This window comes from Lytechinus variegatus, chromosome 15 (assembly GCF_018143015.1).
Source record: "Lytechinus variegatus isolate NC3 chromosome 15, Lvar_3.0, whole genome shotgun sequence".
NCBI classification, from domain to species: domain Eukaryota; kingdom Metazoa; phylum Echinodermata; class Echinoidea; order Temnopleuroida; family Toxopneustidae; genus Lytechinus; species Lytechinus variegatus.
In genome coordinates this window covers 17,853,587-17,865,956 of record NC_054754.1, presented here as the reverse complement: position 1 = coordinate 17,865,956, position 12,370 = coordinate 17,853,587, and positions in this window count along the sequence as shown.

The window sequence follows — 12,370 nt, the reverse complement described above, 5'->3', positions numbered from 1 at the left end:
TACTCATGTGAAAGGAGTCTTTGATTTAATTTTCGATTTTGAGCAGCTGTGTGCCATCGAAAATAGGCCTCTAATTATATTACAGTACTGCTTTCAAAACAACATATGTTTGAAATGCAGCTTTTTCACATAGCATGTTTGAGCGGTTTAATCAATTTTTTGCTTACTTACATGTACTTTTTGGATGTATGCCAGATTATTTGATGTAATGAAATGATGGTATTCCAGGGTATGCCAATATGCAATAGACCTGTTAGGCTATTGGAAGTATTGTATCCTGTTAAACTTTTTTTTCAACCTTAAATGAGTTTCAGAGGCTTGACAGACATAGCAACAAGTAATGTATACAAACTGGATTCCAGGACTTGCGGTTCATTCATTATAGATACCGGGCCAAGAAAAAAGGAAATCGGTTTTAAATCCTTTAGTCCTAAATAGGTGTGCTAATGACTCACATGCAAAGGTTTTAATACATTTGTACCTTTGCAAGTGCATTTACACAAAATTCTATCAATCCATTGCAAATGATTGTATTTGAAATGCAAATTGCATGTTATCTTTTTTTCAGTACACAAGCTGATAAATGTTTTGAAGTCCTTCAATCAACAATGCTTTAAAGATATTCTAAATATCAAGGTACACTTATTGAGAACAGGTGAACGACCTTGTCAATTTTGATACAAAAGCTTTTCTGAAATTGTGTTTTTCATTAGATCCACAAAAAACAACAACACTAGCGACTGGTGTTTCACAGTTGGCCAAGTACATTGTTCTAACAACATGCTACAATATGCATTCAAAGTAGAAATGCAACAAATGCCTTCATGGGATGTTCATTGGTTTGCTATTCTATTCACCTGGTCTATTCAATTTCTTTATCCTGCTATGTAAGGCATGCTTACATTTTCAATATCTTGCTTTGAAATCTGCATATCATTATGAAAGAAATGAAAGGTCATTTGACCAAACTTACCTATGAGTATAAGGTAACTCTGAACTGGTCTTTAAATTATTTAAAGATGGATTTGATCAGCTTCCATCTTCCAGTTGACAACAGAAGTATTTCTATCCCTGAATTTGTCTATTAAAGGTCAAGTCTACCCCAGAAAAAATGTCAATTTGAATCAATACAGAAAAAACCAACAAGCTTAATGTTGAAAATTTCTTAAAAATCGGATGTTAAATAAGAAAGTTATGACATTTCAAACTTTCGCTTATATTTCCAAAAATAGTTATATGCACAAAAATCATGTGAAAATGAGAGAGTTGATAATGTCCTATACTATTTTTTTTAATTATTTGAATTACACAATATTTCACCTTTTACAAATTTGACAATAAGGACCAACTTGACTGAACTATAAAACGTTAAGACAATGGTAATTCAACATATTCTGGGAAAAATGAAACCTCTTTCTTATTACCATGAGGAAAAATCAGAATGTTTCATATTTCATATTCAATATACAAAATAAATAGTGAGTGGGTGATGTCATCAGTCCCCTCATTTGCATACAGACCAGGATGTGCATATAACTGTTTTGTGAAATTAAGCAAAACTTTAAAATGTCATAACTATCTTATTCTAAAATTTATTAAATTTTAATACAACATTATGCTTGATGGATTTTTTTTCTTTTCATTTTAATCAACTTTTTGTTGGGGTGGACTGCGAGCAGCTTTCCTACATATCATATGGTAAAAAATCAATTAAATGTCATTTTCTCAGAAAGTTTTAAAAATAAGTCATCACAAACCATAACGAATTGAAATTGATGCATTTCATTTATTGTACATACCTTATGGGGCAACTGCTTGGTATCATGATGTCACAAATCCAAAACTTTGTTCTAATAATTTTTATTAATCTACAGTATTATGAATTTTTCCTCAAACATTCATCAATATTTTTTGTTTTTTCTGCTATTTTTACAACAAACTTTTCTTCAGGGTGAACTTCCCCTTTAAAATATGAAAATAGGCTCAATTTGTGGAAGTTTGAAAAATATTCTTTCTCCTCGTGAACTTTTTTTCATGATTATTATCAAGGTTTTTAATTCATAGTTATTGGGGAAAAATCATTCTATGTAGTCACAAGCACTAGTACTTCATTCTTTCAATGGCTGGTTTGGCATGCAGGTTACAGTATGTACACTGCATGTGCTCATTCTTATGACTCAAATCCATGTACAATATCCTAGTGCTTTATCTTCATGCAGCGAGCCACATTAAATAACCTTCAAGTGACCTTACATCCCTTCACTACAGCATGAAGAACATGCAGCGAATCATTTATAAATGCTGAACAGACGATGTTCAGAAAGGCTCTGTCTTCATTAGCCCAAGGTTGAAATCATCCCCCTACTACTGATCTGGATCACAATTTGTTGCTGGCCATGTCAACATCCTCTTTCAACTTTGAATTTTTCTTTCTTGTGAAGTAGCCTACATTGTACTTGATAGTTAATTGTCCAATGGATATGAAACTTGCACCTAAATTATTAAGGGTAACGTAGCAATTTCTCCCGTGACAATTACTCCTTCACCAATTTTCTCTGGTGATTTTTGATGCACTGTATGGTTCTGGGTTCAGAATGAGGTGTGAGGTTGAGGATTAGGGATAGGGTACGATTTGAGGTTAGGGTTTATGTTTGCATTTATGTCCGAATTTTTACCCCAAAGCAACCAACGACACTGAAGCAAAACAGTAGCTACAGCCCCCCCCCCACACACACACTTTTGATCCTGTCCACCCTCAGCAGCCTAAGTTCATATCCCTAGTGCAAGGGACCCCCCCTTTTCGATCCTCCTCCTCCTCCCCTGTCACTTTGGCGAGCTAGAATTAAAAAAAAGTTTGTGTGTGTTGAACCATGGACCAACATGGTTGAACTCAGCTTTCCTTTTTTCAAACTTGGACTGATAGTGATAGGAAACTGAATGTTTCGTTCATTATGAATGCAGACAGATGTTCAAGACGTTCAATGTCTCCTTGTAGTACCTGGGTCCATGGTACGTCAGAAGGTCATGATGTAGAACGAATGTCTGCCAAGTTTTGTGAATTAACTACATGTGCACTATTTTATTTCATTGCATTTCCAGGAATACAATAACTATAATAAGTATCAATAGGGGAAAAACTATCATCAATACAGTATGCAGAAAACAATATGAGAAGACAAAGACAATACACACAAGAGAAAAGAATACTATTATTATACAATAGCTGAGTATTTTGTTGTGGGGTTGTATCCAGGTGGTCTGCAACTATTGACTATTTAAAGTTAAAGATAAATGCCAGTTGTGGTAACGATCTCATAATGACTTTTTAAAGAATCCCATATAATGACCATCCAAGTGTCTGTTTATATGAATAAAATATATGTGCTGAAGCCTGAAGGATTCTTGAAGAAATTGTGTAATTGCTGAGAAATAAGCAAAATAAGCGCGGATTCGGGCACTTCCGTCGGTTCTTTATTCCAGCAATATAATATACACTGTCCCACATGTGCCTATCTGTGTTGGCGATCTTCAGTGTGATCATATTTCAGCTTAGATTTTATGATTTCACAAAGTTCAGTTTATATAACTTTACCATATCTAGATCGACGATGATATACCTTGGTTCTGCATACTTTTTCACGAAATCAGTGTTTTACTGCAACTACTGTCATTTAGCTTTAAACCACAACTTTAAAGAGAAATTCCAGTAGTTGCAGTAAACACTGATTTCATGAGAAAGGCTGTAAAACAAGGCGTAATTGTCGGTATATAATCAAGGATCTAGATCTGGTACAGATACATTAACTGAACTTTGTGAAATCGTGAAATCTACGCTGAAAAATTTTCACACCGAAGATCCCCAACACAGATAAGCGCACGTGGGACAATGTATAATTATTGCTTAGAGCGTCGGGCCCGACGCTCTACCCGAATCCTGTGCTTAGTTGCTAATTTCTCAGCAATTACACAATTTCTTCCAGAATCCTTTGGCACATGCATTTTATTTATACAAACAGACAATTTAGTGGTCATTTCATTGGATTCTGAACGAACTCATTTTGATATCGTTACCAAAACTAGCATTTACCTTTAAACCGGAGTTATACCCCTTTCATAAAGCCAATTATGCGGCTAAAGCAGCATAATTTGATCGTAAAATTGGAGGAGAACCAGAGTTATCCGCATTATTTTGATGCTGCTATTATCCGCATAATAGCAGCATCGGGACAAGATTTTGAGTTTATGAACGCATTTCCTAATAATGCGGATAATTGCCATGGTGCGGTCACAAGGTCACCCTTTTCCAACACAACCGCATCAGAGGGGGCGTGTCCAGTTGTCATGACGATTATCCACCTTTTTCAGGACAGGCACTCGTAAAAATAATGCGGCTTATTTTCGGAGTTTGTTAACGCAATTTTTATTGAATTATCCACATTACTCTTAGGCGGCTAATTGGAGGATAGGTTTATGAAAAGGGTATTAGAATTAAACCCAACTTCAGAATATGGACCCTTGAGGTTGGAATCTCGTCTCCATGTATACATGGTGTAATTGGTAAAAGTGTCAAATTTGTGCCTGTGCTTACAGACTACTTGTCACAGTGATGTCACAACAGTGTTTGTTCTTCTTCCAGTAAAACAATGGGTAATCTGGAGCCCCTGGATTGCATGCAACTACCTCATGACAGTGGAGATCTTTCTGTTTTTATTAACCAGATGGTTTTTGATGGTGTATCATTATTCAATTTTTTTTAAGGGTATTTGGTTTGGATGGCAATAGGAAAAAGAAAAGAAGCAAATCGATGGAGGTTTGGCATTATCTGTCAAAGAATTATCAAGTTATAATATTCTGGTTTTAATTTTTTTAATGCAAATGCAAGGAGCTACCTTGTACATGCCTTTTTTTTAATAATTTCTGTGATGAATTTGAAAAGATCTTTACCTGTGCATTCACCATATTATCACACACATTAGAAATTTGAAAAATATGTTCACAACTCTCTAATGCCATTTTTGTCTCCTTGTTTCTAGTGTTGCTGTTGCATGTCTGTTGTCTATATTATGGTTGTTCAGCTTTATATGTTTGTCATTTTGCCTTCGACGAAGATTCTGCTACGATAGAAAGCTTACATGTAGACCCCTTTTCGACTCTAATTTACTCCATTGGCTCTCTTTTATTTTTAAGCAGTTTCAGCAGCTTCGATCTTTCTGCCAAACTTGTGTTCTGTCACATTGAACTATTCAAATATGGCAATTTTCAGAATGTATGATTTCAGTGGACTTTCCCAAACCTTCATTTAATTACTACAGGTCCATTTCTCAAATATCTCTTCTTTTGTTGAAACCAAATTGACATCAAAGTTGACTTTCCCTTGACCCGATGTCCATTGTACTTTTTAAAACTCATTGTTATTTTGAAATAGTCCATACTATCTGGTCATCATATCTTGCAATAGTTGTATTTGCTTTCAGTCAATATAGTAGCTCCATGGTTTGATCATTGTTGACCATTTTGGGGTCACTCCCCTCATCCTCCCCCTACCAGCCTACCCTTTAAAAGAAGTTTCTGTCAAAATAAACCCCCTTGGTCGAAGACCCAGTTCTCATCTACGTCCTCGAACCGGTTTAATGAAAATAAGTTTAATGTGGACACTCAAAAGCGGTCTTGGAAGCAACCTCAAGTGGTCTTGCGAACTTGTTTGGATATCCACCTTGTGATTTATTTTTCAATTCTGCCCTGCCTTGATAAGCTGGTTTAGGATAGATGAAGACACGACTGGTCTTCTTTACTACGATAGGGTGTGTATGTTGGATGTGCTGCTATAATATTGCGCAAAATGTGCGACCACGCTGAGAGTGTTCCCTCAGCAACAAGACCACTTTTTGTGGTATGGTCCTGGGAACAAGTTTAGGAGATGGTGATGAGAATGCTAGCGAAGCAATCTTCTATTAAACTAAGTTCCTAATCTGGTATGAGGGAAATTGGTTCAAGAAAGTATATGAGAACAGGGTCAAAGAAACCAATTACACAGCATGCTCCCATGAGAACTGTTTGTGCATGATTTCTTTTTATGTATTCCCCCTGCCAGTGCATGGCACTTATGCAACTTGCAACACATGAGTGAGTGCGTGGATATTATGTAATTTACCAGTAAGCTCCAATGGTTCACAAGAAGTTCATAGAAATACATCTTTCCATGTCTATTGAATGGACTTTGTGAGATATTTCTTGATGCTGAAAACATTGACCCCTGAGAGGGAGTGCAGTGACTGTGAAAAAAAATACAATTTTGCCATCAACCATTCCAGAAAGAACAATGTACTTCTGGCCGGGGGGGGGGCACTTACATTGACGAGTGGATACCATGCATGACCAAAGAAACAAGTAAAAAGGATCTCTTTTTCAGGACACGTTACATAATAAGGGTGTCCAAAACGTTAAAATGATGAAAAAATATATATTTTGCTTGGAAAGCTGTGTTTTATAGAAAAATAGGTCAAGAAAGAAATGATGTGTGATGGGTAGTTCAACCATGGACCTACATGTACTACAGTAGGTCCATGGTTGAACTGAAAGGGGTAGTAGGCCTAGGTCAAAAGGGGAGCTCTTGTTCCTGACATGCTCCGTGCCTTTCGCAGAAAATTTAAGATTATAACTGAGTAAATGGGTGTCAATTTATTGATTTTCCAGTTTAATATTATTACTCTTACCTATGCACAAATGTCATGTTCAAAAGTTAAATATACATAGTCATTTTCTTTATTGCGTAGTGTTTGCATAATTGTGTTTTACTAGTACCTCAGTCATATTCAATAAAGTGGGGATGATTTACGAGCTCATGTATAGCTTTCTGAAGTAAAGTTCAAGAACCGCAATGTAAGATGAGTATATGGCTGTATTTTTTAAAATTGAAAATCTATTTTTTGTGACAGATTTTATCATATAGCCCTATCCAGAAAACAATTTCCTGTTTTAACCCTTTCCCTCAATTTCCTTTTGTTCTCTTCTTTTTCATTTTCTCCCCCTTTTTGGTCATGAATCTTTTTTGGGGGCGGGGGTGTCAAAGGTGCTTAAGCTCCCTGTCTGTAATTCATTTCGATTTGATTTGATTTGACTTTATTTTACATATTTCACAAGTACAAACAAAATTTGAAAACAACATCAGAAAACTCATGAGAATACAAATCAGACAAGGCATAACAATTAATTCAAATTAAAGAGAATAGCGATTAGGAATTAAAGACAAATAAAAGGAGTGAAATATGAGGGAACCTGCATAAAAAAGCAAGGCTTGTTAAGTCTGCAGGATCCAGAAAAAAATTCGGTCTTAATGAGGAGAGGACAGGTAAGAAATTGATTATAACAAAGTAATGCCAAAATGTGACGATTGTGTAAGGAATACAAAAAAGTAATAAAATATATAAGTAAAAAAGAGTCCGCCACTCTATCACTATTATTTATTACTCATTACTCAGCCAGAGCGTATTAACAAAGTACATGAATATAAAAGTTTACAAAGGGAAATTATAAGAATTGATAAGCATCGCTTTTAATTTACGTTTGAATATATTAAGTGAGGTACTCTGTACCATATCATGGGGAAGATCGTTCCAAAACCTGGGCCCTTCAAATGCGATTGTTCTTTGAGCAAGGAGAGTGCGAGTACGCGGAAGGTGATAGGAGTCACTTAGCCGGGTGGGATATGTGTGGATTAGGTTGTTCCTTTGAAACATAGAAACAAATGTATCAGGCAATTCACCTCTTGAAAGCTGAAACATAAATATACCAACTTGAAATGCATATATATCAGAAATTTTGAGTACTTTATTTTGGAAAAATAATGGGTTTGTATGGGAATAAAAACCAACTTGATTAACCACTCTAATTGCTCGTTTTTGTATCGTGAATATTTTATCAATTAAGGTTGTATTGCAATTACCCCAGGCCAATATTCCATAATTCATATGGGATAGAACAAGTGTAGAATATAATGTTTTTAAAATGTGATCAGGAAAAAAATATTTTAGTTTATTCAAAATGCCAGTGTTACGAGAAGATAACTTACATATATAATCAATTTGACATTTCCATGATAATTCATGATCAATGTAAAGACCGAGAAATTTGGTGGAATTAACTTGTTGCAAATTAACAAACATTGTTTATAATTTATAATTATTATTTATAATTTCTTTAGTGAACTCCTTCGATTTCTTTGTAAAACATTATTTATCACCTTCCATGTACTCGATGCATCATTTTTATACTTATTAAATTGATTAGCAAAATACTGTTTTTTAGCTAAACGTAACAGGGATGTAAGAACGTTCCGATAACGAATATATTTTCGTTTTAAATGACTATTTTCAGGATTCTTTTTGTATTTACAATATAAATTGTTTTTACGATTTATTGACTTCAGGAGCGATTTAGAAACCCACGGAAGTCTGGGTATTTTTTTATAATTAGATCGGGAAAATTTTTTTAGTGGTATAGTTTCTTGATTAATTGACATAAATATGTCCATAAACTTGTCAAAACAAACATTAACGTCGTGAATATTGTATATTTCACTCCAGTCAACCAATGCCAGTCTCTCCCGAAATCTAATAATATTGTCATCCGATAAGTCACGAAATGTATGTTTAATATTGTTATCTTTAGAGACTATCAAATACAATTTCAACAAATATTGGGAAATGGTCAGATATATCCGATACCAAGATGCCAGATGATATATGGGAAAAATCGTTAACAAAAATATTATCAATTAAGGTTGACGACGTATCTGTAATCCGTGTGGGTTTTGTTACTAATGGAATGAAAAAGTTGGATAACATCATATCTATAAATTCTTGATTACAGGGGGTATTACGATCTAACAAGTTCAAATTAAAATCTCCCATTATAAAAACCTTTTTATTATTCAAAACATGCATTGACAAAAGACTTTGAGCACGATGTAAAAAATCATGGACACTACCTTTAGGGGGTCTGTATATTTCTCCAACAACTATTTGTTTTTTATCAGGTAATTCTATTTGGATAAATATGCATTCAATAACCTCAGACATCACATAAAGCTCGGTAAGTTCATTGACTTTCAAGTTATTTGATACATAAAACCCAACCCCGCCTCCTCTTTTGTGTTCTCGATTGTTTGTATAAAAAGTAAAGCCGTCAATGGTTACGAAGGATCGTTGTTGGTCATTCAACCACGTTTCAGAAAATCCGATAACGTAATATCCATAACAAAGTTGCTCAATGAATGTCTGCAATTGGTCGATCTTTTTATTAATGCTTCTTATATTATGATGGAGGAGAAAGAGTTTATTTTTTGAATTGCGGGAATTTACAACAGTATCGTACTCAGAGAAGTATTTGGTACATATGGAGTGCATAGAACGATCTTCAGGATGGAAATCAAATTGGAGTTCTGGCATTTCCAGGTTTAAATCACTCTGGAAGTGGCCATTATCATTTAAATCAATATTATGTTCATCCATAAGGAATTACGAGATAACTGTAGAAAATAGAGCGAGGATTCCTGTTATGTATAAAAGTAGAAAAGGATGCATTGCTTACTATTGATAAAACGCACTGGCTGAGCAAATTATAGGGTGGCAAATGATGTACAAGAATGTAAAACGAGTCAATTACAGAATTAATTAAAGTAAGGTGATATTCGAATATCACAAAAAGTAACCAAGCAAACATAAACGATTTGCTTCTATAATCATGGGCTATTTGCAACCACCAAAGTATAAAGAGATAAGTCATTACGATGAGGTAATTAAAAGAATTGCATAACAATCATTGGAAATATTCAGGTCAACAAAATGAGATAACTACTTTTGCATACTATGGCGACAGTACCTTCAATTTAACCTGAGAATGCATGTGAGCAAAATGGTAAAGGAGTATGAAATGCAGAAAAATACTGTGAAAACCATAGAGCAATAATTCCAAGCAAATTACATACAATTTCCAAGGAAACCCAGTCATTGTAAATCGAAACCATCACTTTGTTATAAATAATGATACTTCTATCTTGGCTTAGTTTTGGATTCAACAGTGAAAATTGGCCGAGCAAGGCTGACAAAAAATGAAATATCAAGCTGTCGTGCATCTCCAGTTAAAAAACTTCTTTGAATGTCATATAACAGAAAATTGAAGACTGAAAGGAAAACCGAGTTTCTCCTTGAGGTTGAATTTTAGTGATATAAAATGAATTGATTGATTAAATGCAGTTTCATGGTCTTAAATATAATAGTCAAATCTGATCCTCAAATGCTATTAAGGAAAAGAAAACCCATGAGGGCAAAAACATCAGTGTGAAAAGTAGCACTCATTATGGTATATATTTGAAATGCAAATAAAAACCACAAACTCAGCATGAAATATTTTTTTCTTCTTCATTTCAAATATATGTGAATGACCAAGAATTAAAAAACCTCAAGTAAGGATATTCATATAAGTCAATATGCTAAGGTTATGAGTGAGTTCTTTTTATGTGAAAAATAGAAAGGACCCATTCGCAAAAAACAACTGGAATTACAGAATATTTCCTGTTAGTAGAAGAATATATACCATGAGATATTGTGAACCAGTATAATAACGTTGTAATATCCTCAGATTGATATGTCCTTTAATGATATTTAGCAGAAAATAATCTGTTTAAGAAAAACCAAAGTGTTAATTCACTGAATGTATTTGATATGAAACGAATTGCATTCAAATGCAATGTTAAAGGCTAAAATAAGATAGCAAGTCACAATCTAACTTATATTTAAGCAAAAGCTCATGGGAGCAGACCGTCAGAATATAAGGTAGACAATATCTCATGGTAGATATCTGAAATACAAAGTAACACTATACGCAGCTACATGTGTATAGGCAGGATCAATATCAAATTCTTCTCTTCATTATTATGGGTGGGGTCTTCCTTCCGATTACACAGAAATGTGTAATCAAGCTTTGAACAAAAAGTGCATGAACCTGAAGTACCAGTGGATTAGTCTCCGGACTTTGAAACAGTGGGTCGTGGGTTCAAATCCTAGCCATGGCATAGTTTCCTTCAGCAAGGAATTTAACCACATTGTGCTGCACTCAACCCAGGTGAGGTGAATGGGTACCTGGCAGGAATTTATTTCTCGAAATGCACTGAACAGTTGACGGCCGATTGAGCTACTGCCGGGGTTTGGAAGCACATTGAGACTTTATTCGTAATGTGTTATGCGCCATACAAGAACTGACTATTATTATTATTACAAGCTAGTTGGGTCATGATTGTTTTTCTATGATTTGCATACAATTCTGTAATTCATTCCAGTCTAAATATTTTTTAAGTTGACAAGTTTTGCAGGTATCCGAGCGAAGCCTTGGTTGTTCTGTTTGTATTGAGTGTTGACTATATGGGAGTTGCTTTGAAAAATACCTTTAAAAAAATGGAGAATAGATTTTTGGCAAATATTTGGGATAACCGTGAAGCTATTGCACTTTGGTATGCAAAATCAGCATTTTTCACACAGTCTGAAGTCCAAATAGATCAAGTAGTTTGTCCAAAATAGACCATTTTGCATAAAAAGAGGGCATAATATGCAATGTTTAAGAAGTGTGGACTTTGCGATCTTTGATGAAGTCGGTGAAAGTTTGTTATCATCTTTGGGTGATTATGTTTGAGATTCAAAGGCAGGATGGGCACATTTTGAAAAGCATATATTAAACTTGGATTAGAAAAATGCATTTCACCAATGAGCGTGAATCTTGATCATCATCATCATCATCACCATCAGTCCATCATCGTCATCATCATCATCATCACCACCATCATCATCATATTCATCACCACCATCATCATCTTCATCATCATCATCACAATCATCTTCATCATCTTCATCATCATCATCATCTTCATCATCATCATCTTTATCTTCATCTTCGTCATCATCACCACAACCACCATCAGCAGCATCATCATCATTATCTAGCTTAGGCTTTTTTTTGTCCATAGTAACCATTTCTAGGTGATTTTCAGACCTTCAGCTCAATATTACAATTGCCATCCCGGATACGATACGCAGAATAAAAGCATGGGCTTATATAGTGGGCTGGAAATTTTGTACATGCACAGCTTGCCAAAACCTTGGCCGAAGACCAACTTTCAACTCGTTAATGACATAATGTACATGACTGCCAGGCAAAACCCTGAATGGCTCTGAGGTACTTCCTGATCAATATTTTTCTTTGATGGGTAATATTGCGGTTTATTCTTCATGATTGGTAAGGTATTGGATTCAAAGCTCTGTAGACCTAAAGCAAGTCTTTTTGAAGATGTTAATTGCCATTTGACCTATAGAAATTCTTT